Here is a 27653-nt window from a genome sequence, read left to right on the forward strand (position 1 = left end):
CTCTTTATGCTTCTCTGTACTTCCTAAGTGCTGTGATCAGGGCTCTGAGCGGTAGAGCCATTCCCTGGCTGAGGGAATAATATCTGGAGTCAGGATATGCCAGGGCCAGTTCCACCCTAGCAGAGCTGCATGACCTGAGTTCAGGTCTTCTGAGCCTATTTGTTTCTCTATGAAATGAGAATGTTGCATTAAATGATCTTAATGTTCTTTCCTATATTAATTATCTGTGATTCTTTGAGAGCAGATAGGAATACGTGGATGATCACTGATCTATTGATGGGAGCAGCAACCTTCAGAAATATGATCCTAGGTGATGGTTGTTGTTCATAGCAACCCATGAGAGATTTTTAAGATCCTCAAACCTCCTCACTCCCGGCATCAGCTGACTCACAGTCAGCTAGGGTCTGTGGGTTATGGACGGAGAACATCTGGGCCAATGAATTTTCAGTGCTTAAGTCAGGACAATTTTTAGCTTCTCCTTAAAATGAATGTTAGAAGGAGGAAAACCAGGATTACTTTTTTCTTTTATAAGATGAAAATTTGCCTTTTTTCTATACTTGTTTATAGAGGCTTTCTCCAATGTTTCATTATTATAAATCAGCTTGGATAAATAATTGAGTGTATATAACTGTGTACCTAGGGTTGTTTTCTTATCTACTTAGAATTACATTTCTCTGATAACAAAGAGGAACATCTTTTTTTTTCACTCTGACATAATAGTTTTATTACTTAGAATTTTGTATTTATTAAAATATCTCTTTAAAAGTTATTTAGATATAAAGTAATTAGCCTCCAATTAAAATAAATTAATTTACAAAATAGTTATTTAGACCTAGTTTTTATTAAAATCATGTGTCACACTTGTGTGTATATGAAGTAAAAAAAATAACCAAAGTAAATTAATTAAGGCATTCCTAAAACTTCTTTACAGAGTCCAGCCCTTCTGAATCTCTTTCTTTTTGGTAATAAATTTTAACATATTTTTTAAATGCCATACACTGAGGAAACATAAAAAAATAAAAAACCAACAGACTAGGAAAATACATATTTGGAACATATAAGACTGACAATGTTATCATGAATATATAGTAAATTAATACATATCAAATGATAAGAAAAAAGCAAAGGAAAATGGAGGAAAAACTCAAATGTCTATATTTTTTAAATCCCTGTATAGGCAAATAAACACTTGAAATTATGCTCAGCCTCATTAGTAATTAGGGGAATGCATATTTGTTCTGAGATAATGTGGGGCTCACAAAATAATTAAAAATATAGTACAGAAATTTCCCATAAACCTTTCACCCAGTTTTCTTTTTTTTTTTAATTTTTTAATTTTTATGTTTTCATTTATTTGTATTAGTTGGAAGCTAATTACTTTACAATATTGTAGTGGTTTTGCCATACATTGACATGGATCCACCACGGGTGTACATATGTTCCCCATCCTGAACCCCCCTCCCACCTTCCTCCCCATCCCATCCCTCTGGGTTATCCCAGTGCACCAGCCCCGAGCACCCTGTCTCATGCATTGAACCTGGACTGGCGATCTGTTTCACACTTGATGCTGTTCTCACACACGTTTTGATGCTGTTCTCTCAGATCATCCTACCCTCGCCTCCTCCCATAGAGTCCAAAAGTCTGTTCTATACATCCATGTCTCTTTTTCTGTCTTGCATATAGGGTTATCGTTACCGTCTTTCTAAATTCCATATATATGCATTAGTATACTGTATTGGTGTTTATCTTTCTGGCTTACTTCACTCTGTATAAAGGGCTCCAGTTTCATCCATCTCATTAGAACTGATTCAAATGTATTCTTTTTAAAGGCTGAGTAATATTCCATTGTGTGTATATACCACAGCTTCCTTATCCATTCGTCTGCTGATGGGCATCTAGGTTGCTTCCATGTCCTGGCTATTAAAGACAGTGCTGCGATGAACATTGGGGTGCACGTGTCTCTTTCAGATCTGTTTTCCTTGGTGTGTATTCCCAGGAGTGGGATTGCTGAGTCATATGACAGTTCTATTTCCAGTTTTTTAAGGACTCTCCACACTGTTCTCCATAGTGGCTGTACTAGTTTGCATTCCCACCAACAGTGTAAGAGGGTTCCCTTTTCTCCACACCCAAAGAGGGACATCTTTTAATGAAATAAAAATTTGGGGGAAAGGTGTATTGGCTGTCCCTTAAGTTCTTTCCAAGATTATAGAGATGTTGCAGTAAGCAAAGTTGACATGGTTCCTGTATCTTCCAGTGTTTATGATGTTATGATCATCAGAAAATAAAATTGCCTTTAATAAGAAGTGTTAATTTATGCTTTTTATAGAATTATGTATTGAAAACAATGTTCTACTAATTTTTGTGAATGCTTTGTGTAGCAGTTGGTACATTTTTTCTTAAAAGAGTATTTTCTAGCTTGAATTTGCCTTTTAATTTTGATTCCTTTTGTTGTTTTTGTTTTCTTTTTTTCATTTCTGTCCTTTAAAAAATGTTTTCAAATAGTTAATTTCTTCCGGTTACTTTTTTTACGGCATAGAGGATTTACAACTACATATAATTATAACCATGAATTCATTTATTTCTGACTGATTTTATGCTTTAGCAAGGCCTCTGCATTCAGAAGTTGATAAGAATGGATCTTTTATGTTAGTAATCATATTTATTGTTGTTCAGTTGCTCAGTCATATACAACTCTGTGTGACCCCGTGGACCACAGCACGTCAGGCTTCCCTTGTCCTTCACCACCTCCTAGAATCTGCTCAAGCTCATGTCCATTGAGTCAGTGATGCCATCCAACCATCTCATCCTCTGTTGTCCCCTTCTCCTCCTGCCTTCAATCTTTCCCAGCGTCAGGGTCTTTTCCAATGAGTCAGCTCTTCGCATCAGATGGCCAAAGTATTGGAGCTTCAGCTTCAGCATCAGTCCTTCCCATGAATATTCAGGACTGATTTCCTTTAGGATTGACTAGTTTGATCTCCTTGCTGTCCGATCATATAATGTGACTCAATAACAATAACTAGTGTTAACAAATAGCCAGACTTACATTTTAAACATTATCATATTTAATCCTAAAACACTCTCTTTAGGTAGCTGCAATAATTGTCCCCATTTAACGAATGAACAGCAATTTATGGATGAGAATTAGAAAAGCAAATAATCTCGCCTCAATTTAAACAGCTTCCACTCAAACGTGAGCTATAGTATTTCCACCTGGGAATTATTTCAGAGTATAGTGCTGGATGAGAACCAAAACTGATTTTTTTCCTGCCATGACTAACCACATTTCCCCCAATGGTTTACTGGTTCTCCCCTCCCTCTCCCATTTTTGAGGATTTTTCCAAACATTTATATGTAGTGAGGACTTGCTGCATATGGCCAAGGCTTCTCATTTCCAGTAAGCACATTATCTATACGCCTACAGTTTTATTTTGCTTTGTTTTGTTTTGCTTTGATTTGGGGGGGAAAGTTTAAAAGTTTTTTTTTTAATAAAAATATCCTACTTGTTTCCTTTTTAACCTCCTTTCTTAGAAACTTCTGGGTATAAAGCTACCTTCAGACTTTAGAAAGAAAACTATTACATGTAATTATTTTAGGTAAATTTTGTTGGTTCTGTTTTTCAGGGATTTTTGGACTAAAGATACTGTTGGATTCTTGACTTTCAATTTCTCTATTTCTGACTCAATTTAGAAATATCTGGAAAATTGCTTGTATAGTGGAAGGTGTTTTGCCAAGTGTTCCAAGCAGAGTTATGACTCTCTCTAATTTCTACTCTTTCCTAAAGAAGATTTGGTGAACTTGAGGCAGCTTTATGCAGATGAATAGTGTAAATGACCCAACTGTGTCCTCCTAGCTCAAGCCCCCACCTCTTTCTAGGTCCATTAATCTTCAGCCAAAACAAAATTACTGCCATGGAAGAGAAGAGAATAAGAAGCTCATGACAGACTTGAAAAGAGGCAGCTGAGGGTATATTTCCCTTGGAAAAATATAAGGATGTTTCCAAAACTAATAGGAAGAAATAATTTGGCTGCCCAAAAAGAACCTCTGTAACATCTATTTGGTTTTTCTGGCACCACAGCTAGGAAAAGGAATACGTTTTCAAGCATCTCTATGGCATGCACATCTCCTTTTGCTGTCAGCTTGCCCTTTCTGGAAGCTAGAAGACTTTTGATTTTTAGTAAGTAATTGGTTGATCATCAATGACGGGGGCCTCTGATTGGGCAGCCACCTCTCACACATCTAGTGCACAATCAACTTTGGCCCTAATTCCATACAAATCTACATACAATTTAACACTAGACTTGGTTAAAACAACAACAACATGTCTCTTAAATCTTTCCTCTAAAAAGATCGCTCGCTACAGAAATTCAAGGAAGTGAAGACATTAAATCTCAGTTTCTTGTTTTAAAAGTGCTTTACATATATCACCACCAACCAGCTTGTAAATTTTAGTCAATCCTCAAACCCGCCTTTTAAAGGAGCTGAAAAATGTCCCCGTACCCTCAAAGGACACACCTGTTATCTGAAACAGTTTTTAACCAGCTTGTTAAGCAGCTTTGACAGATCAAAGACGCCAGACAATGGACACAAACTTTAACAATAGTATAGCCTTGAGCAAAGGTTCTGTCAAACCAGGCTTGTGCCCATGGCATTATGGCCGGCAATTGAAAATAAATTTTACTTGAATAAGTACCTCAGCCGATCAGAGGCACTGCGGCTGCTGAAACAAAAGCAGTTGAGGATAAGTTATTGACTCCTCTGACAGCCTGAATGAACTTCATTATGCCAGCCCACTCCTGGTAAAATGTGTCAGGTTTTAAACTGAATTAGGTGGCAGGTGCATGGACAATTTTCCTGCCCCCCTTGAGACAGCAGACAGCCAATCATCACCTGATTCTACAGACAAATGTTTAGATTTGTTTTTCATATTGCACGGCCATAAGTGAAAGCACATTTAAATCTTTTTCCTTCTCCTCCATCACCACTGGGTTATGCTCCCATGAGCAGGGCATACCCACGCTTTGGTGTAATAGGATTCGTAAAGGCCTGGGCTGCCACCCCCATCACTCCCCTCCCTCCAAGGCACAGATTTCAGGGGTGATCTGAATTCTTCGCTTGAGGTTATTGGATTTTAGCTTCAGAATAGAAGCTTCTCTTCTGTTCTAGGAGATTAAAACACAAGGACACACATCCGAAATCTCTTCCATCTTAAGAACTTCGAAAGGACAGAACCATGGACATTCTGATAGGTTTTAACCAGAATGATTAAGTTATATATTGGCTTTTCAGTTGGGAGCTAGGATCCAGAACTCAGGTATTTTAATCTACAAATAGTATTTCTTACCAGCAAACCTTGTAACCCCTGTTGAGACCTCTGAGTTAAAGCAGAGTCAATAAGAACTGGCATTTTTCTACTGTTTGTGTCTATCTCTCTACCTTTTTATCTGTGTTTGTGTACTTGACTCTAAAATATTTTGTTTTACGATCTTGCCTAGCCTATAAAGATAAATGCAAGATCAGCTAAACTTCAGATACTTTGATGCCAGCTCTCATTACTTAATCATGAGACACAGAACTATTAAGACTCCTAAAAATGAAAATCCAGACTCCTAACCATAGAGGGAGAGAGTTGGCATATGCCTTTGGCTGTATGCCTTATTAAAGTTAACGAGCAAGAAAGACTCTTTTCCTAAGTATCTCAAAGAACTGAAATCTTTTCTCTTAGCGAAGCACCATTTTCTTTGGAATGTTTCCATTACTCATTATGAATAACTATACTTTTTTTGGACATACATCTTGAATTTTGAAACAGAACACCTTCTGGAAACTGTCAGCACCCTCTCCTCTCAAAAAACACAGGAATAAAGAATTTTCTTTTTTCAGTCTCAAGCAAAACGTCAATGACGTATCAATCCAGTCACTGTCCTTTTAGTGAGGTCTATGCACAAGCTGGCTCAAGTCTCCGAAGAAACTTTGTTCAGTTCTGGGCTATATTTATTTCACAAAATTTTTGCTGGATTTAGTGGTTAATGTTTGCATTTTAACAGAAAGATAAATTGAAACTTTTTTCACCTTTAGGGAAGCATCGATATTCTACAATTTATGTGTGTACCAGTCTGGGTGAGACTTACTATTCAGGAAGACAAAACTGGTTTTCCTTTAGAGCTCCTGAAAGTCTACCCTGAATTAACAGTGAGGAGGTCTAGGATGACTCTCACTTGCTGGAGCACTTCCTCCCCCAGCCACGGCAGATGGTGTTTCATAGTTGGTCACAAATGGCTGTCAGCGAGTGTTTGTCTGCCTGCCAGTAACCTGTGGTTCAGGGGCTCCCCGGGAGAGTGTACCAGCTCTGACTCTGCTGATAACAGCATCTGAGAAAATGATCCGTCCTTTCTCGTCAGGCACAAAATTAGCCATCTCACTTTCTAACTGTAGACAAGGGGGACATGAAAGAAAAAGGACGGTGCCAGCCCAGCTGATGTTTCCTCTGCTCTCGTTCTAGGGGCCCGAAGCAGACAAATCCAAGAGCAGACTGTGGGACAATGGTGTTGTCACCACATACATGATGTTGGAGCACCCCCAGTTCTGGTACCAGCATTTCCTGCAGCGACGTGCTGGAACTCTCCCCAGCGCTAGCTCTGAACTTTGGAGCAACAGACATTTTCTTACCCCAGGGCATCCGTCAGACTTCCTACTGCAATGACCTTGAGTGGCTTGAGCCCAGATGAAGGGGGAGGAAGAACAGAGAGTGGTAAAGGGTCTGAGCAGCTGTCCTCCCTCCTCTGGGCACCACCACCAGCTGGAAGGCAGGGTGCCCACCCTACTGCCTTTGTGGATGCAAACCACCCTGAAGTACAAGAGGCAGCCACTAATGAACCAAAGCAGAAGTCAATGAGGGAGGTTGAAAAAGCAAGAAGGTGAAAGAAAGAAGAGAAGAAACAAGCAGGGAAGCAGCCCCACATTGGGAAGAGATTAATACTTGTTGAGAATCTATTAAGGGCAGGCGTAGACTGGTGCTGCTGAGGAATCACACGCGTACTCCTTCCAGCAGTTTCATAGACTGGGGTACCAGCCTCCCTATTCTGGGCTTCCCTCATAGCGCAGTTGGTAAATCATCTGCCTGTAAATCATCTGCCTGTAATGCAGGAGATCTGGGTTCAATTCCTGGGTCGCGAAGATCCCCTGGAAAAGGAAATGGCAACCGATTCCAGTATTCTTGCCCAGAGAATCCCATGGACAGAGGAACCTGGCAGGCTACAGTCCACGGGATCGCAAGAGTCAGACATAACTTAGTGACTAAACCACCACCACCCCCCCGTATTCTAGAGATGAGGAATATAAACAACATCTATGCAGCATGAAACTAGAAAGTCACACAACCAACCTTCCAACCCTGGCCAAAGCATTCAAGTTTAACTGGTTAGACTCAAGGACTAGATTCCTGACTTTAGCCTGGCTTTTTTACCTACAGGCTGTGTAAACTTGGGCAACTTAACCTATCAGTGCCTCAGTTTCCCCATTTGTAAGATGGAGCTCTTAGTAATACCTATGCCATCGAGTCATTGTAGAGAATGAAATATATTAATATATAAGAACTTTCATCAGTACTTAGATGGTTGAAAATACTTTACTAATGTTTGTTTTTATTCTTTACTGCTTCTGTGTTTTTTCAGTATTTATTTTAACCACTATCTCCTTTTTGGTAACTAACCCTTTCAGAATCCTCACTGTAGCAAAAAAAAAAAAAATTTTTTTCCAGTGGTCTTACATGTCTAGTTATTGCTACTGTCTTGTTTGTTTTTTTAAGCAGATGAATCTAAATTCTAAGACTATACTGCCAATTTTGTGTATACATGTGGAAGAAACAGCAACTTTTGTATCAGAAAGCCATTGAAGCCTACTTACGTCATTTTTAGCTGGACAGGTTACCTGTTATCCTGGGCATGTTACTAAACACACCCATCTGTATAATAAAAGGTACTTACCGACTTCTGGATCCACAATTATGATTAAATGAGAAAGGTATATAGAGTGCCTAGCACATAAGAGGCATTCTGTAATCATGGTTGTTATTATTTTACTAAATAACTAAGCACTGGTTTATATTGTGTAGCTCTACATGTCAACTCAAATGTGGATCACAGATATTATACTAGAATGTCTGGGATGTATACTTAGACTGATGAAGCTGTCCTAAATGTAGCTCTTTTTCCTTCTGTGGCATTTCTCACATTTAATCCCTCTGAAGCACTATTCTGGGTAATGACCACCACCTGCTGTAACCGTTTTGTCTGGCAAAGGAATTTCTTTACCGTAGACTGTGGTCCCGTGGCTCTGAGTGTAGGCGATGCTTGGACCTCGGGGAGAGCAGAGTGGGCTCCCTTTCAAAGGCTCCATCAGGTGAGGTCAGCACGGTGATGAAAGGAAACATCCTTCAACCCCCAGAATCTCTCCGGGAGAAATGAAGAGGAATCTCCTGCCCATTGTTAACGATAATGGTCTTATAATTTCAGCACCACATTTTACCCAGGAGCATCCCAAATGCTTTACAGGTCTGCACATAGCTTCACCCACTCCGTCTGTAGGCATTAGGTGGAGTAAGCTTGGAACACAGCCACTGCGGGGAGCATTACCTTCCTAGTTTTTAAAATGTGTAAAAATATGTATGTATATATTAATGTATGTGTGTGTGTATGAGTGTGTGCATGTTCGGTCGCTTCAGTTGTGTCTGACTCTTTGCAATCCCATGGATTGTAGCCTGCCAGGGTTCGCTGTCCAAGGAATTTATCCAGGCAAAAATACTGGAGTGGGTTGCCATTCCCCCTCCAGGGGATCTTCCTGACCCAAGGATCAAATCTGTATTTCTTGCGGCTCCTGCATTGCAGGTCGATTCTTTACCACTGAGTCACCTGGGAAGCCCCTGTATATGTGTGTATTTATATGTAAATATCTCCATGTATATGAGTAACTATAAAACATAGATATGTAAATACTTTACTTATGTGTCTTACTTAGTAGTTAAAATAGGAGTAAGAACAAGAGAGAAGAGGAAGATTTGTGCTTTATGCTATTTTTTATTAAAAATAAAAAGTATGGAGCTCCCAAATGAGCACAGGCTTATGTGTGTAGTTCCTTAAGAGAAGGGCGTAAGGGATAAGAATCCTTAAAGTACTCACCAAAAAGAACAGAAGGCAACTCTCAATTATGAAGCATATTAAGGAGAAATTTCTGGGAGACTGTTAAAAATAGTCTTCAAATGCAGCTTTAACATGCCGCATGCTTCTTTTTCAAACTATCTACGACGAGGTAACAACCTATCCCAAAATGTGGTGACTTAAAATATCAGTCATTTCATTAAATCCCATGATCTGTGTATCAAGTATTTGAGCAGAACCTGGCTGAGCACTTCTGCTCCACATGGCATTGACTGAGGGCCTTTCAGTGGCATTTAGCAGGTGGCGGGGCTTCCCTGGTGGCTTAGAAGGTAAAGAATCTGCCTGCAGTGCAGGTGACCCAGGTTTGATCCCTAGATCAGGAAGATCCCCTGGAGAAGGGAGTGGCTACCCACTCCAGTATTCTTGCCTGGAAAATTCCATGGGCAGAGGTAGCAAAGAGTCCAGCAGGACTGAGTGAGTAACACACTACTGGGCTAGTCTGGGAGGTTAAAGAGTGGTTTGCTCTCATGCTTAGAGTCTTGGTCAGAAAAGATAGGAGACTGGGTTCAGTTTGGTCCCTTGCTATGTAGTGTCAGGACCTTGTCATGCAGTTTCTCCAGCAGAGTACTAGAACTTACCTAGAGGCTCAGATGGCCAAGAGGAGCCAAGAACAAGTGTTCCAAGAAAGAAAAATTAAGGCTGTCAGTCTCATAAGATCTGAGCCCAGAACCACCACTTCCACTGGGCTTTGTTGGGCAAAGCAGTGATGAGCCACTTAGATACAAGGGAATAAGGCCAGGACCTCAGCTCTCAATGGGAGGACTGTCAAAGACTTTGTGTTCTTTTTTATTTTTAATTGGCCACACTCAAATAAAAGCAGTTTGAAGTAGAAATTAGTTAAGATAGATCTTCATACTTTGTTTTGACCTTCTAGGAAAGCATTCTGTTAAACAGTTTAGTATTTCAGCTGTTGTACAATGCTAAGTTCAGTGTAATTACCACAAAAGCTGGGAGCATGGATTCTCAAGGATTTTTCTAGAAATCTGTTAGCTATAGTCAACTACTGCATGGAGTATATCCTCTAGAGACTTTGTTCAATTTAAATGTCAGCATAAAAAGACGAGAAAACAATGGGCAAAAATTTTCCCTCGGAAAAAAGGAGAGATAATTCCAAAACAAGAGAGGAAGGGGGAAATTTTGCCGCTGGATTTCTCTTCATTTCAAGGACTGACCTGTTCCTGAATATATGGCTTTCAGGACCCAGTGGGAATAGCAGCAAAGATGGACAGCTAACGGAAGGGTAATTCCTAATAGTGGATGTCATGAAATCAAGTTGTTAATACACTGTTTGTGTTTCTGTGTATGTATATTTTGTCTTATGTATTCTTTCTTCCTCTCACAGTATTTTCTTATTATCCCAAACTTGCCTAAGCATCTCACCATTCCGTTTCTTTCTAACTTTCTAGTCCATTGCTTTATCTTAGACCCTACAAATAAATACTTTAAACTTCTTTCTGGAGCCTTAGACCTATTATCTTACTGACTTTCTGCCATTCCCAACTCAATATCTCCAGCTTAGGATAATCCCCATCATATACCTCCATAGTGTGAATTCCAAATAAGGGATCATTGAGATGATCCTACATTTCAAGAAATGGAATTTACATTCTTTAGTGTGGCTTTGACAATTACCTGTGGCTTACTGCTTGCAATTTACAATATTGCTACCTCATCACTTGAGTTGTTTAAATTTTCTTTTCTGTTCTCCAACCTCTGTGTCTCTTGGGTTCATCTGCTTGGTAGACACTTGTCTACTCTCAAGAGTCTGAAAAATGTAGTTCAAGTGTTTCACCTAATGAAGGCAGAATTCACAATGACTGCAAAGGAAAGTGATTTTATGCAGGTCCATATGACTGATGTACAGGATGGTCCACCTGTTGTTTGTCCAACAACATATATTCTTCCACATTCAGTCTTCTAAACAGTAATAGGAAAAATTATACACTCCATCTAACACAGCACTGCTGCTGCTGCTGCTAAGACGCTTCAGTCGTGTCCAACTCTGTACGACCCCATAGATGGCAGCTCACCAGGCTTCCCCGTCCCTGGGATTCTCCAGGCAAGAACACTGGAGTGGACTGCCATTTCCTTCTCCAATGCATGAAAGTGAAAAGTGAAAGTGAAGTCGCTCAGTCGTGTCCAACTCTTTGCGACCCCATGGACTGCAGCCCACCAGGCTCCTCTGCCCATGGGATTTCCCAGGCAAGAATACTGGAGCAGGTTGCCATTTCCTTCTCCAGTGGATTTTCCTTACCCAGTGACAGAATCTGTGTCTCCTGCACTGGCAGGTGAATTCTTTACCACTGAGCTATGAAGGAAGCCCTTGAGTGAGGTTTATTCCTCCTGCATTACAATCACAATCTCATCTTGACTTTCTGTACTTTAAACACTAGATTAACCACTGCCAACACCTGTTTATGAAATTTGAAAAAAATCTAAGACATTTATCATTTGTAAAATGCAGCATTATCAACACTGTTCCACTTAGAAGAAAAAAAGACTGCAATTAAACCAAAATATGCCAAGTAATGTCTCTGCTTTTTAATATGCTGTCTAGGTTGGTCATATCTTTTCTTCCAAGGAGCAAGCATCTTTTAATTTCATGGCTGCAGTCACCATCTGCAGTGATTTTGGAGCCCCCAAAATAGTCTCTCACCATTTCCATTTTTTCCCCATCTACTTGCCATGAAATGATGGAACCAGATGCCATGATCTTAGTTTTCTGAATGTCAAGTTTTAGCCAACTTTTTCACTCTCCTCATTCACTTTCATCAAGAGGCTCTTTAGCTCTTCTTCATTTTCTGCCATATCATTAGTGTCATCTCTGTATCTGAGGTTATTGATATTTCTCCCAGCAATCTTGATTCCAGCTTGTGCTTCCTCCAGCCTGTCATTTTGCATGATGTACTCCACATATAATTTAAATAAGCAGGGTGACAACATACAGCCTTGAACTACTCGTTTTCCTATTTGGAACCAGTCCATTATTCCATCTCCAGTTCTAACTGTTGCTTCCTGACCGGCATACAGATTTCTCAGGAGGCAGGTAAGGCGGTCTGGTATTCCCATCTCTTCAAGAATTTTCCATAGTTCATTGTGATCCACACAATCAAAGGCTTTGGCATAATCAATAAAACAGGAGTAGAGGTTTTTCTGGAACTCTCTTGCTTTTTTGATGATCCAGCAAATGTTGGCAATTTGATCTCTGGTTCCTCTGCCTTTTCTAAATCCAACTTGAACATCTGGAAGTTCACAGTTCACGTATTGCTGAATCCTGGCTTGGAGAATTTTGAGCATCACTTTACTAGCGTGTGAGATGAGTGCAATTGTGCAGTAGTTTGAGCATTCTTTGGCATTGCCTTTCTTAGGGACTGGAATGAAAACGGATCTTTTCCAGTCCTGTGGCCACTGGTGAGTTTTCCAAATTTGCTGGCATATTGAGTGCAACACTTTCACAGCATCATCTTTCAGGATTTGAAATATCTCAACTAGAATTCCATCACCTCTACTAGCTTTGTTCATAGTGATGCTTCCTAAGGCCCAGCTGACTTCTCATCCAGGATGTCTGGCTCTGGGTGGGTGATGACACCACTGCGGTTATCTGGGTCATGAAAATCTTTTTTGTATATTTCTTCTGTGTATTCTTGCCACCTTTTCTTAATATCTTCTGCTTCTGTTAGGTCCATACCATTTCTGTCCTTTATGGTGCCCAAATTTGCATGAAATGTTCCTTTGGTAACCCTAATTTTCCTGAAGAAATCTCTAGTCTTTCCCATTCTATTGTTTTCCTCTATTTCTTTACATTGATCACTGAGGAAGTCTTTCTTATCTCTCCTTGCTACTCTTTGGAACTCTGCATTCAAATGGGTATATCTTTCCTTTTCTCCTTTGCTTCTCACTTCTCTTTTTTTCTCAGGTATTTGTAAAGCCTGCTCAGACAGCCATTTTGCCTTTTGGCATTTTTTTTCTTGGGGATGGTCTTACTCCCTGTCTGCTGTACAATGTCACAAACCTCCATCCATAGTTCATCAGGCTCTCTGTCTCTCAAGTCTTATCCCTTGACTCTATTTGTCACATCACTGTATAATCATAAGGGATTTGATTTAGGTCATATCTGGATGGTCTAGTGGTTTTCCCTACTTTCTTCAATTTAAGTCTGAACTTGGCAATAAGTAGTTCATGATTTGAGCCACAGTCAGCTCCCAGTCTTGTTTTCAATGACTGTGTAGAGCTTCTGGTTCTTTGGCTGCAAAGAATATAATCAATCTGGTTTCAGTATGGACCATCTGGTGATGTCCATGTGTAGTCTTCTCTTGTGTTGTTGTAAGAGGGTGTTTGCTATGACCAGTGTGTTCTCTTGGCAAGACTCTATTAGCCTTTGCCCTGCTTTACTCTGTACTCCAAGGCCAAATTTGCCTGTTACTCCAGGTATCTCTTGACTTTCTACTTTTGCATTCCAGTCCTCTATAATGAAAAGGACATCTTTTTTGGGTGTTAGTTCTAGAAGGTCTTGTAGGTCTTCATAGAACCATTCAACTTCAGCTTCTTCAGCATTACTGGTTAAGGCATAGACTTGGACTACTGTGATACTGAATGGTTTGCCTTGGAAATGAACAGAGATCATTCTGTCATTTTTGAGATTGCACTGAAGAACTGCATTTTACACTCTTTTGTTGACCACGATGGCTACTTCATTTCTCAAAAGGGATTCTTGTCCACTGTAGTAGCTATAATGATCATCCGAGTTAAATTCACCCATTCCAGTCCATTTTAGTTCACTGATTCCTAAAATTGATTTTTACTCTTGCCATATCCTGTTTGACCACTTCCAATTTACCTTGATTCATGGACCTAACATTCCAGGTTCCTATGCAGTATTGTTCTTTATAGCATCAGACTTTACTTCCATCACCAGTCACATCCACAACTGGGCATTGTTCTTGCTTTGGCTCCATCCCTTCATTCTTTCTGAAGTTATTTCTCCACTCCTCTCCAGTAGTATAATGGGCACCTACCAACCTCAAGAGTTCATCTTTCTGTGTCGTATCTTTCTGCCTTTTCATACTGTTCATGGGGTTCTCAAGGCAAGAATACTGAAGTGGTTTGCCATTCCCTTCTCCAGTGGACCGCATTCGGTCAGACCTCTCCACCATGACCCATCCATCTTGGGTGTCCCTACAGGGCATGGCTCATAGTTTCATTGAATTAAACAAGTCTGTGGTCCATGTGATCAATTTGATTAGGGCTTCCCTGATAGCTCAGTTGGTAAAGAACCTGCCTCAATGCAGGAGACTGTGGTTCAATTCCTAGGCCAGGAAGATCCACTGGAGAAGTTATAGGCTACCTACTCCAGTATTCTTGGGCTTCCCTTGTGGCTCAGCTGGTAAAGAATCCACCTGCAATGTGGAAGACCTAAGTACAGCTTCCTAACTACAAAAGTCGATGGTGTAGAAAGATGTGTGCCCATTTTCTCCTGTAAGAACTCCAAAATTACAACTTGCTGCTGAACAACCATCCACAGGAGAATCTTGGATCCCACCAAAAAAAGATACCTTATGTCCAAGGACAAAGGAGAAGCTCCAAGAAGATGGTAGGAGGGGCAAAATCGCATTTAGAATCAAACCCCATACCCTACAGAGACACTCAGAGGGCTCAAACAAAACCTTGTGTATACCAGGAGACCCCACAGAGACTGAGCCATACCTTTCATTGAGTGTTTGCATGTCTCCAGTGGCCTCCCACCAGGGCGGGGGTCTGGGGGCAGCAGACCTGGGTGTGGCATAAGCCCTCTTGGAGGAGGTCACCATTAACCCAACCATAGAGCTGCCAGAACTTACACAGAACCAGGGAAACCGACTATTAGAGGGTATAAGTGAAACCTTTTGCATGCCAGGACCCAGGAGAAAGAAGCAGTGACCCCACAAGACACTGACTCAGACTTGCCTGTGAGTTTCCAGGAGTCTCCAGCGAATGCGTGGGTCGGCAGTGGTCTGCTGCAGTGTCGGGGACATTGAGTATGGTAGTGTGTGCATGGGACCTTTTGAAGGAGATTGCCATTATCTTCATTACCTCCACCATAGTTTGGTCTCAGGTTAAGCAACAGGGAAGGAACACAGCCCCGCCCACCAACAGAAAGTTGGATTAAAAATTTATTGAGAATGGCCCTGCCCATCAGAGCAAGACCCAATTTCCCTCACAGTCAGTCTCTCCCATCAGGAAGCTTCCATAAGCCTCTTATCCTCATCTGTCAGAGGGCAGACAGAATGAAATGCACCCCTCCCCCCACTTACTCCCTGTTAATCATAAGTTTGTTTTCTACATCTGGGACTCTATTTCTACTTTATAGATCAATTCATTTTCGATGAAAACTCATTTTTAAGAAAAAAAATTCAACAGAGCATGAGATTAAAAATGTATATAAGCATACATTGGAAAAATTTGTCCAAGTAAATTTGAAAACTTGGATAAAATGGATAATTTTACAGAAAATTAAAACTTACCAGAATATACTCAAAACATGTAAATGATTAGCCTTGTAATCATTAAATAGTTTTACTTAATAGTTTAAATTTATTCACAAAAATAGTCCAATTGGAATGCTTTTACTGGTGAATTTTTCCAAATATTCAAGTACATCTCATTGATGTATCAACTCAACAGGTCTAACTCTCTAACTTTCTCCTACTGGTTTTTTCTCAGTTTCTGCTTTCATGAATCACACCATTTAATCTACTAAATGGCTCTTTACTGGAAAGCTTAGCTATTTGCTAGGTTGGTAAAAAAGTAATTGCAGTTTCAAATCCTGAATTTTAAATCATTATAACTAGGCTCAAACACGTCTTTATTAACCAAAATAGGAACCATTACAATCAGCACATTTTTGCCAATGAATAATAAGGTTATTCCTGTCTCCTATAGCTTAAAAATGTGTGCTTTGGGATTTGATGAACACTTGAAAAGGATTTTCTTCATGTGGAAGCATTTTCCCTGCAAAAAGTTGTCGAGATGCCTGAAGAAGTGGTAGTCAGTTGGCCAAAGGTCAAGTCAATATGGCGCATGAGGCAAAACTTTTGTAGTCCAATTCATTCAACTTTTGAAGCACTGGTTGTGCAATGTGAGGGCAGGCATTGTCCGTAGAGAAGAATTGGGCCCTTTCTGTTAACCAATGCTGGCTGCAGGTGTTGCAGGTTTCAGAACATCATTTGATTTGCTGAGCATACTTCTCAAATGTAATGGTTTTGCCAGGATTCAGAAAGCTGTAGTAGATCAGACCTGCAGCAGACCACTAAACAGTGACCATGATCTTTTTTTGGTGCAAGTTTGGCTTTGGGAAGTGCTTTGGAGCTTCTCAGTCCAACCACGGGGCTGCTTATCCCTGGTTGTCATATAAAATCCACTTTTCATTGCACATTATAATCCAATTGAGGGATGGTTTGTTGTTTTTGCGTAGAATAAGAGGAGATAACACTTCAAAACGAAGACTTCTTTGATTTGTGGCTCTCATTTAACGAGCTTTTCACCTTCCAATTTACTTCAAATGCCAAATGACCATAGAATGGTCAACAGTGAGTTCTTTGGCAACTTCTCATGTAGTTGTAAGAGGATTCAGCTTCGATGATTGCTCTCAATTGGTTGTTGTCAACTTGCAATGGCTGGCCACTGAGCTCCTCATTTTCAAGGTTCTCATCTCCTTTGCAAAACTTTCTGAATCGCCACTGCACTATACATTCATTAGCAGTTCCTGGGCCAAATGTGTCGTTGATGTTGTGAGTTATCCCCACTGCCTTATGACCCATTTTGAACTTGAATAAGAAAGTTGCTCAAATTTGCTTATTGTCTAACCTCACTTCCATAGTGTAAAATACATATAAAATAAACAGTAATTAATAATAATTCACTTGGCTTCCTGGGTGGCTCAAATGGTAAAGAATCTGCCTGCAATGTAGGAGACCCAGGTTCCATCCCTGGGTTGGGGAAAATCTCCTGGAGAAGGAAATGGCAACCCACTCCAGTATTCTGGCCTGGAGAATCTCACTGACAGAGGAACCTCGTATGGAGTCATAAAGGGTTGGACATGACTGAGCGACTAACACTTTCACTTTCAATAATTCACTAGCAAAAAAAGCAAGAAATGCACATTAAAATAATGTATAACATAACCATGTTTATTTAAGAATGTTTTCCAATATCAAATGTCAAAGTTCAACAATGCAAAGCCGCAATTACTTTTGCACCAACCTAATAATATCTGGGTACTCTTGTATCTACTATTCTTAATCTGGTCTTCAAAAAGTGTAACACTTGAGTCAGCCAAAATTCACACTATTTTTAATTGACTTACTGAATGTTTGTGACAAAATCATGTAGTGTCTCCATAAAAATTGTAATGAATATCTCAACATGATGTTCGTTGTTACACATACTTTCTCTAGTATCTTAGTAAGACAATTGGAGAGTTTCACATCTACTCCCTCTGAAGTTAGACTCTTGGCAAATACAACTACATTTTAGAAACACTACATGAATGGAACAAACTATTATGGTATTAGTCTAGTTTTATTTGGCTACTCAGAATGTCTCCAAATAATTGTTTTTTATTTGCTCTGTGACTCCTGGGTATCCAATTGAGTGACATAAATTCTTTTAATTTTATCCTTTAATTAGGAAATGTTTATCAAAGTGGAATCTGTTTGACGCCAAATATACAAAAATGTGATTTGGTATTTGAAAATTATGGTAAAAGAAATAGGAATTAACAGAGAACTAAGCCAAGGATATGTTATTCTTGGGTGATGCTCTTGAATAGTCTATTGGATTATAGCTCTCTTCCACTGAAAGAATTGTCTATGTAGTCTCTCAGTTAACACTTCTTCACACCACTTATATATTTTGTCATGGCTAGGATAATTACTGCCTGGAATTTAGTAAGTTACATAGAATATTGCAATACAAGCCTGTTGTGGCTTCTTTACCCTTGAGGCAGGGGATGTTCTTCCTGTCACCTCACATCTGTATTGTAATAAAGAAGTTCATCTCTATCAAGAGATTCAAACTTTCAGCAGCCTACACTTATGGTTTGACAAATAACTTTTTATTGACTCAATCAAATCACAGAATTGAGACATTTATTTCATTAACTCAATAATTTAAGAAACTTCCTATTTCATGACATTCAGCTAGTAGAAAATAATGATGAACAAAACCATCATGTAAAACAAATCCAAGCATATTGGTGCATACAGAGATAAATTTATGTGAAAAGTACAACTTGAGAATGATTAATAATGACAGTAAAATATTTATAGAGCTTATGATGTACAAGACAGCTTAAAAATAGCTTTTAAAGTTTGAAATGTTACTGTCCTGAGTACTATCTGAGCCTACAGTATTTAGCACATGTAAAACCATTCAATATCATGGTAATCCAAGTCTATGCCCCGACCAGTAATTCTGAAGAAGCTGAAGTTGAACAGTTCTATGAAGACCCACAAGACCTTCTAGAACTAACACCCAAAAAAGATGTCCTTTTCATTATAGGGGGCTGGAATGCAAAAGTAGGAAGTCAAGAGATACCTGGAGTAACAGGCAAATTTGGCCTTGGTGTACAGAATGAAGCAGGGCAAAAGCTAATAGAGTTCTGCCAAGAGAACGCGCTGGTCATAGCAACCACCCTCTTCCAACAATACAAGAGAAGACTCTACACATGGACATCATCAGATGGTTGACACCAAAATCAGATTGATTATATTCTTTGCAGCCAAAGATGGAGTAGCTCTATACAGTCAGCAAAAAAAGACCTGGAGCTAACTGTGTCTCAGTTCATGAACTCCTTATTGCCAAATTCAGACTGAAATTGAAGAAAGTGAAGAAAACCACTAGACCATTCAGGTATGACCTAAATCAAATCTCTTATGACTATACAGTGTAAGTGAGAAATAGATTTAAGGGACTAGATCTGACAGACAGAGTGCCTGATGAACTATGGATGAAGGTTCGTGACATTGTACAGGAGACAGGAAGCAAGACCATCGCCAAGAAAAAGAAATGCAAAAAAGTAAAATGGCTGTCTGAGGAGGCCTTACAAATAACTGTGAAAAGAAGGGAAGCGAAAAGCAAATGAGAAAAGGAAAGATATACCCATTTGAATGCAGAGTTCCAAAGAATAGCAAGGAGAGATAAGAAAGCCTTCCTCAGTGATCAATGCAAAGAAATAAAGGAAAACAATAGAATGGGAAAGACTAGAGATCTCTTCAACAAAATTAGAGATACCAAGGGAACATTTCATGCAAAGATGGGCTCAGTAAAGGACAGAAATTGTATGGACCTAGCAGAAGCAGAAGCTATTAAGAAAAGGTGGCAAGAATACACAGAAGAACCGTACAAAAAAAGCTCTTTACAACCCAGATAATCGTGATGGTGTGATCACTCACCTAGAGCCAGACATCTTGGAATATGAAGTCAAGTGGGCCTTAGGAAGCCTCACTACAAACAAAGCTAGTGGAGGTGATGGAATTCCAGCTGAGTTATTTCAAATCCTGAAAGATGATGCTGTGAAAGTGCTGCACTCAATATGCCAGCAAATTTGGAAAACTCAGCAGTGGCCACAGGACTGGAAAAGGTCAGTTTTCATTCCAATCCCAAAGAAAGGCAATGCCAAAGAATGCTCAAACTACTGCACAATTGCACTCATCTCACACGCTAGTAAAGTAATGCTTAAAATTCTCCAAGCCAGGCTTCAGCAATACGTGAACCAAGAACTTCCAGATGTTCAAGCTGGTTTTAGAAAAGGCAGAGGAACCAGAAATCGAATTGCCAACATCCACTGGATCATTGAAAAAGCAAGAGAGTTCCATAAAAACATCTATTTTTGCTTTATTGACTATGCCAAAGCCTTTGATTGTATGGATCACAATGAATTGTGGAAAATTCTTAAAAAGATGGGAATACCAGACCACTTGACCTGCCTCCTAAGAAACCTGTATCAGGTCAGGAAGCAACAGTTAGAACTACACATGGAACAACAGACTGGTTCCAAAGAGGAAAAGCAGTACATCAAGGCTGTATATCGTCACCCTGCTTATTTAACATATATGCAGAGTACATCATGAGAAATGCTCGACTGGAAGAAGCACAAGCTGGAATCAAGATTTCTGGGAGAAATATCAATAACCTCAGATATGCAGATGATACCATGCTTATGGCAGAAAGTGGAAAAGAACTAAAGAGCCTCTTGATGAAAGTGAAAGAGGAGAGTGAAAAAGTTGGCTTAAAGCTTAACATTCAGAAAACTAAAATCATGGCAGCTGGTCCCATCACTTCTTGGCAAATAGATGGGGAAACAGTGGAAATACTGGCTGACTTTTTTTTTTTCTGGGCTCCAAAATCACTGCAGATGGTGACTGCAGTCACGAAATAAAAAGACACTTACTCCTTGGAAGGAAAGTTATGACCAACCTAGATAGCATATTAAAAAGCAGAGGCATTACTTTGTTAACAAAGGTTCGTCTAGTCAAGGCTATGGTTTTTCCAGTGGTCATGTATGGATGTAAAAATTGGACTATAAAGGAAGTTGAGTGTCGAAGAATTGATGCTTTTGAACTGTGGTGTTGGAGAGGACTCTTGAGAGTCCCTTGGACTGCAAGGAGATCCAACCAGTCCATCCTAAAGGTAATCAGTCCTGAATTTTCATTGAAAGGACTGATGCTGAATCTGAGACTCCAATATTTTGGCCACCTGATGCGAAGAGCTGACTCATTGGAAAAGACCCTGATGCTGGGAATGATTGAGGGCAGGAGGAGAAGGGGAAGACAGGATGAGATGGTTGGATGGCATCACCGACTCGATGGACATTTGGGTGGGTGGACTCCAGGAGTTGGTGATGGACAGGGAGGCCTGGCGTGTTGCGGTTCATGGGGTCGCAAAGAGTTGGACACGACTGAGCGATTTAACTGAACTTAACTGAAAACAGTTAATATATATTAAATACTTACAACATGACAAGCTGACGATGATAGGCTATGATAGACTAAGCACTTAATATATATTAACTTGTTGATAATGGTACTATTACTTTCCTGATTATTATCCCCATTTTACGGGTGAGAAAATCAAGGCACAATGCTGTTAAATGGTAGAGTTATTGGGTTGACCAAAGTTATGGAAAATCCAGAAAGTAAACCAAAGCTGTCTGGCTCAAAAGAACTTGTTCTTAATTATTTCAAAATATCATCTCTTTGGTAAATAATCATTACATATTTATTCATCACATTTTACTGAATGAATCAATCCATAATCCATCAATAAATGAGTTAACAAAACAGCAAATGCACAATGAAAAACAAGTCAGGAGATCCAGAAGTCATTTAGTTGAGTTCATTTAACCATAGAGTTAAATAGAGTACCATAGAGTTTTTAGATTAAAGAGCATATCTCTATTTTAAGGCTGAGACTACATGGTTTGGTTAATCTGTTGTTCACAAAAACAACCAAAAAAAAAAAAAAATACCCACAATTTTCCTCATTTTGTATGTCTCAAACACAGAGCATGATAAAACCTCCTCCCCAAGATTACTTTCCTCACAAAGTGGGAGGAAAACTAGTTGCCTCCCAATATTTGCTTCTCTTAGCAGAATGAATTTAGATTCTTGGCACTTATCCATAATTATTTGAAACTCTTTAGCCAAATGCTATGAAGGAAAATAAAACTTCCATCTTTGAGATTTGAAATCCTTTTTAATTAACATGACTACATATAGGGGTACTAATTAGATTGGTATAAAACTGATGGCAATGCCAAAGAGCATAAGTATTGATACTTAATAGCATTGGATGAAAGAAACTAATGAGTCAGAATGATTCTCAGAGCTCAGCATATAGAGCTATTAAAAAACTTATTCATGTAAATGAGGAGTTGATTACTTTAAGCCATCGCTATGAAGTTTTTAGAACGATCCATTTACATTCGGCTAACTTCTCATAGTTTTTGTAATAAATAAGATATCTTTGTATTTAACTTAGAAATACTTTAATTTCCTACCTATCATTATTCCATTTGTACAACAGGGAGAAAAGAGGACCCATATGAAGTTAAATTTTTGTGGGCATCTATGAAAAAATTTTTTAACTTAAGGGTTTATTTTTATTAGACATATAAGCCAGATGTTCCTGGCTGCTGATAAGCATTTCAAGTTATGTTTATTCACAGAAGTTTAATACCAGGAAGAACAATCAAGTGATTCTTGAGGTCAGAGTACTGAGTTAGTAATAGTCTTAAATGTAAATCTGTCAGTTTGTTTATTGGGAAATAAAAGACCTTAGAATACTTACATTAAAAATTAAAACATACAAGTAGACACGTAAATAGATGTTAAAGAAACACTGATAAGAAAGCAAATATGAGAATAAAACTCTGCTTGGTGTCTTTAAGTAATCTCAAAACATACTTTCTAAGTACTTACTGGTGGCTCAGATGGTAAATAATGGCTCAGATGGTAAATAATCTGCTTACAATGCAGGAGACCAGATTCAGTCCCTGAGTCGGGAAGATCCCCTGGAGAAGTACAGGGCAACCCACTGCCGTGTTCTTGCCCGGAGAATCCCCAAGGACAGAGGAGCCTGGAGGGCTACAGTCCGTGGGGTTGCAAAGTCTGACATGACTGAGTGACTAACATTCACTTTCCGTGCCTCCCTTTCGTGGTCCTCTTTTTTCACTTTCACTGGCATCTTTTGTTGTTCAGTCGCTCAGTTGTGTCTGACTCTTTTGGACCCAATGGACTGCAGCACACCAGGCTTCCCTGTCCTTCACCTCCTCCGGAGCTTGCTCAAACTCATGTCCTTTGAGTCGGTGATGCCATCCAACCATATTTAAGTGATCGCAAAACATACTTTCTAAGCACTTGCTAGCTTAAATCCTTTACCTAAACCTATCTTTTCTTTTAGCTATTTCAATCAAGAAATGAAAAGTCAATTTTTACTTAAGATATTGTAACAAGCATTTATTATATAACTAGATGATTCTCTAATGTTCTGAGAGGTTCAAAAAGCTGTTTAAAATTAAATATTAAATCACTGAACCAGTTTCTGACATGAAGAAAAAATTCTTGCAATTTTTTTCCCCGTGAACTAGAGGCTTTGGCAGTAGTAGAAAATAACATTACCCTCCAGGTACATGCTCACATTTTATTCTTCAAGTTTAAATAGTTTAAGTAACGTGTAATTAAAATACAGATTATATACAGTATTTCTAAACTCTGAAAATGAAGTTAATCTATTAGAAAAGTAAGTCATATATAAATCTCTTTAAAAGAAAGCAAACTGCAAAAAAAATCATGATTAACATTTTGACAGAGATTTTTTTCCCAAACCTCTAAGCACACAGTGCATATAACAAAAGAATAATTTATTTCATAACATGCTTTACTACTGTTTACAAAATTTATTTTCTAATTGTTTTTTGCTGATTATAAAAATGCAGTTGGTTTTTTTATATTGATCTTATAGTCCTCATGTTAAACCAACCTGCAAATTCTTATAATTTGTCTATGGATTGCATAATTTTATTCATATAGAATTCAGTGAATTAAGACAACTTAAACTTTTCCTTACAAATCTTTATACCTTTTTTTATTTTTTTTTCTTACACCATCTGTGTCCTTAAGTTCAATGCTGAATGGAAATGATGATATTAGACATCATTTTCCTAATGGTAATTTTTTTAAATGCTTCAAATATTTCACATCTAGAAAAATTTGTGCTGTTTTTTAAAATTACATGTAGATGCTGAATTTTATCAAATGATTTTCTCTGCATCTATGAAAATTATCATATTGTTGACCATATTGCTTTTCTCCTTCAATCTTTTATTGTGAATAGGTGTTCTTATGGTAAATTCATTTGCATTTTGGTGATATTTGCTAAGCAATCAGAGTCAATTCTCATTTAGAGTTGGGCACTCTTAAGGTTAACACAAATTGTTTCAAGATTTGTTATTGCCTACAGATGGTCAGAATTTTTTGAAGAGTGTTGCTATTATTCACTATATAGGAGTAGGTATGAATTAAGTAAACAATAAAATAAATAAGAAAATATAACAAGTATGTTTTTATGCAAAGAATTCTTGCCACTTATCTGGAAATAAGAAAACAAATAGAAAAATGGACTAAGATATAAAAAGACAAATACAGAAAAAGAAATTCAAATTGCTTACAAATACACAGTGTGTGCATGTGTGCCAAGTTGCTCCATTTATATCCAACTCTTTGCAACCCTATGGACTGTAGCCTGCCAGGCTCTTCTGTCCATGGGATTCTCCATGCAAGAACACTGAAGTGGGTTGCCATGCCCTCCTCCAGGGGATATTCCTGACCCAAGGATCAAACTTGCATCTTCTGGGGCTCCTGCATTGCAGGCAGATTCTTTACCGCTAAGCTACCGGGAAGCCCAACAATGTATAGACAGGTATTCAAATCCATAAATGATCAGATAAACACATGATAAAACAGTAGTGAGAAGTGTCTTCACACACATCAGATTGGCAAAAACTGAACATTTTTAAATACCAAATAGGTCATGCAGGAAAACAGAAATCCTGTGTTCTGCTTTTGGGACTACTGAACACTTACTTATCTATGCCCTAGAACCTCTGCCCTTGATCCATAGTCCAGAGAAATTATTACTCAAGATCATAAATTTCACATACCAAGATGTTTCTTGGCCTCGTTTGTGATAGCAGAAAGTTGGAGGCAACCTACTTGTCTACCTCTAGAGGAATAGACAAATAAGATGTGGTCCATACAGGTCATGGAATACTACACAGCTGTGAGAGGCAATCTAGATGCATGCCCTGCAACATAGGTAGATTTCTAACAGAATGTGCTCAGGAATAAAAATTAGAAACTGAATGAGGTCTACAGCCCAGTGTATTTAGGTTAAAAAAAAAAAAAAACCAGTCAAAACAATAACACTCCATATTTTACAAAGATATATACAAATTCAAGGTTATAGATCAAACACCTTAGCATGATTTCCTATGGGGAGAGGTGAATGGAAGTGGAAAATTGGGGTTAAAAGAAGAAGCAAGTAAAATGTGAATGGAGCCCCACAGCAATAATAGTGTGACTTGAATAGAAGAGTATGAGGAATTCAACCCCTTACACTTGAGAGAGATGTGTGGTAAACTAACAAACATGCATTAATGCAAAGGGTTATAAAAGGTACCTTGCTCATTTCTGTCATTGACTTTGTCTATGGTTTGATACATTTTCCTTACAGACATGATTACAGGAGAGTGCTTAGTAAACTGGGCTCAGGCATGAGTCAGTCAAGTTCTTCCTCCACATAATTATTAACTGCATTCTTTAGGGCAAGTTACCTTCTTAGACTTCTAGTCAATTTTCTCATCTATAATCTGGTGCCAATGATACTATAGAGTTTTCTGAATGCTGCATGGGAGATGAGATACATAAAGTACTTAGTGTAGTGTCTGGCATGAATAATTGTCCAATATATGGTAGTAGTTGTTATCATCATTCTAGAAACTTTGGTAACTTTCTGTTACTCACTTGATTTGTGTCCTTTTAAAAATCATTTTAATCAATAATTGGGATGAAATAATGATGTCATCCTTATTAAGTTGGGAGACCACAGAAGTCAAGAGGGCAGAGCTAGATGGAAACCCACAAACTGAAATGAACTGATGTTTCCCTGGCGGGTCACTGAGATGGAGTCAGTGGCTTGGCAAAGCATCCAAAGAGCCTGCCTACTGTACTCTCTGCGGCATGTGATGGCGAGGTTAGAATCTGGAACCTGACTAAATGAAAATGTACTCATATGGTACAAGCACATGAAGATTTTGTATAAAGAATATGTGCTTGTTTTGTGGGATTTTTTTTCTTTTTACTGTTGGTAGTTAAAACTCTGAAGCAATGGAAAATGGGTGGACCAAACTATGAAGAAGAGGAGGAATTGTTGCACACAGTATTAGGAAAGACAGGATATACAGGAATTGATCATCACTGGAAAGAAGTCATTTTTGCCACATGTGGATAGCAAGTAGACGTTTAGGATAAACAAAGAGTCAATCCTATATGTTCAATGACTTGGGGCTTTGATGGTATAAACGGTGTTAACTTTAACCTAATTGAAACATTTCTCTTGGGAAGCTGTGCTTCTCACAGGAATATACTATATGATATGAGGTAAGCTACTTCTCTGAAAAAGATCATCTTGGATATGAGAACCAATACAATCTGCTGAAGCCCTATGGAAGCTTTCATTCTTAGCGCAGCAAGTGAAGATGACGACTTATATACTTACACTATGTATGCTCTGGGCAGGCCTGTAATTGTACATATAGTTCATGTATCTGTGGGGCTTGATGTGGATTACTCTACCACTGGGAAATCTTTTGTGTCTGCTAGTTTTGATAAATCCATATGAACCTTACCTGTGGACAAAAGTCTATCTCACACAGAGAATGCAATATGTTATCTGTGGGACTACCCTGGTTAAGATGCTGCACTTCCAGTGCAGGAGGTGTGGGTTTGATCCCTGGTCAGGGAATTAAGATCCCATAAACAGCAAGATGGGGCCAAAAACAAAACAAAAAACCATGTTATCCATGTAAAATGCACTTTTGACAGCAAGTACTGTACATCATATATGGATATAATGAAATAAACATTCATCTATGAAAAACTAATGCTTCTGAAAAGTTGGGTGTGGTTACACCTTGAGAAAATACAGCCACAGATTATAACCAGAAATTAAAGGAGAAATTTCAACATCATCCTCACATGAAATGTGTCCCTTGTCACTAACATCTAACAAAACCTATTTACAGTCAGATTTAGGAACAGCACGTCATGAAAGAAGCTTGTCGAAGAAAGGAACTGAATCATATCAAACATAGAAAGCCTGGATCTATGCAGCTTGTGTCAGAGAGAAAAACACACAGTGGGAGTTGTGAAATAATATTTGGTATTCCAACCGATATTGACGTGTAATTATTTGCTATGTTTTGATTTGTAAACTCCACAAATAAAACTAATGGCTCTAGTAAAAAAAAAATGAAATAAACTTAATTGATGTTACCAAGATAATAAATAACAGGGATTAACATAAAATTGAATAGCATGGCAAATCCAGAGTGATGAGAGCTGAATAAAAGCCTCATGTAAAAGACCCCAAGGATTTTCAGTCAATATGAATCCACAGAGCAATGATGCTATTGAACAAGTCAGCGTGATCTTAGATCACATTGGTAGAACTGGACCAGACGTGGTCCAGAGTCTGGGATAGTCTCACTCCCGGACATACGCATATGTTATAAACTCCTGGAAACAGTTCTTAGCTCTGGGGATCAGGCTTTGAGAGGAAGGATAACTAACCAAAGAATACTTGGAAGAGAATGACTGGAGAAGGCAGAAGGACCAGAAACCACCA

General features: G+C 38.8%; 1 pseudogene; it reads left to right on the forward strand.

Moving 5' to 3' along the window:
• LOC136164170 (DDB1- and CUL4-associated factor 13-like) overlaps positions 1-27214 on the forward strand; it is a 37477-nt pseudogene extending 10263 nt beyond the window's left edge.
• Positions 27215-27653: the final 439 nt, after the last annotated feature.

The sequence above is a fragment of the Muntiacus reevesi genome, chromosome 3 (genome assembly GCF_963930625.1).
Source record: "Muntiacus reevesi chromosome 3, mMunRee1.1, whole genome shotgun sequence".
In the NCBI taxonomy this organism is placed as follows: domain Eukaryota; kingdom Metazoa; phylum Chordata; class Mammalia; order Artiodactyla; family Cervidae; genus Muntiacus; species Muntiacus reevesi.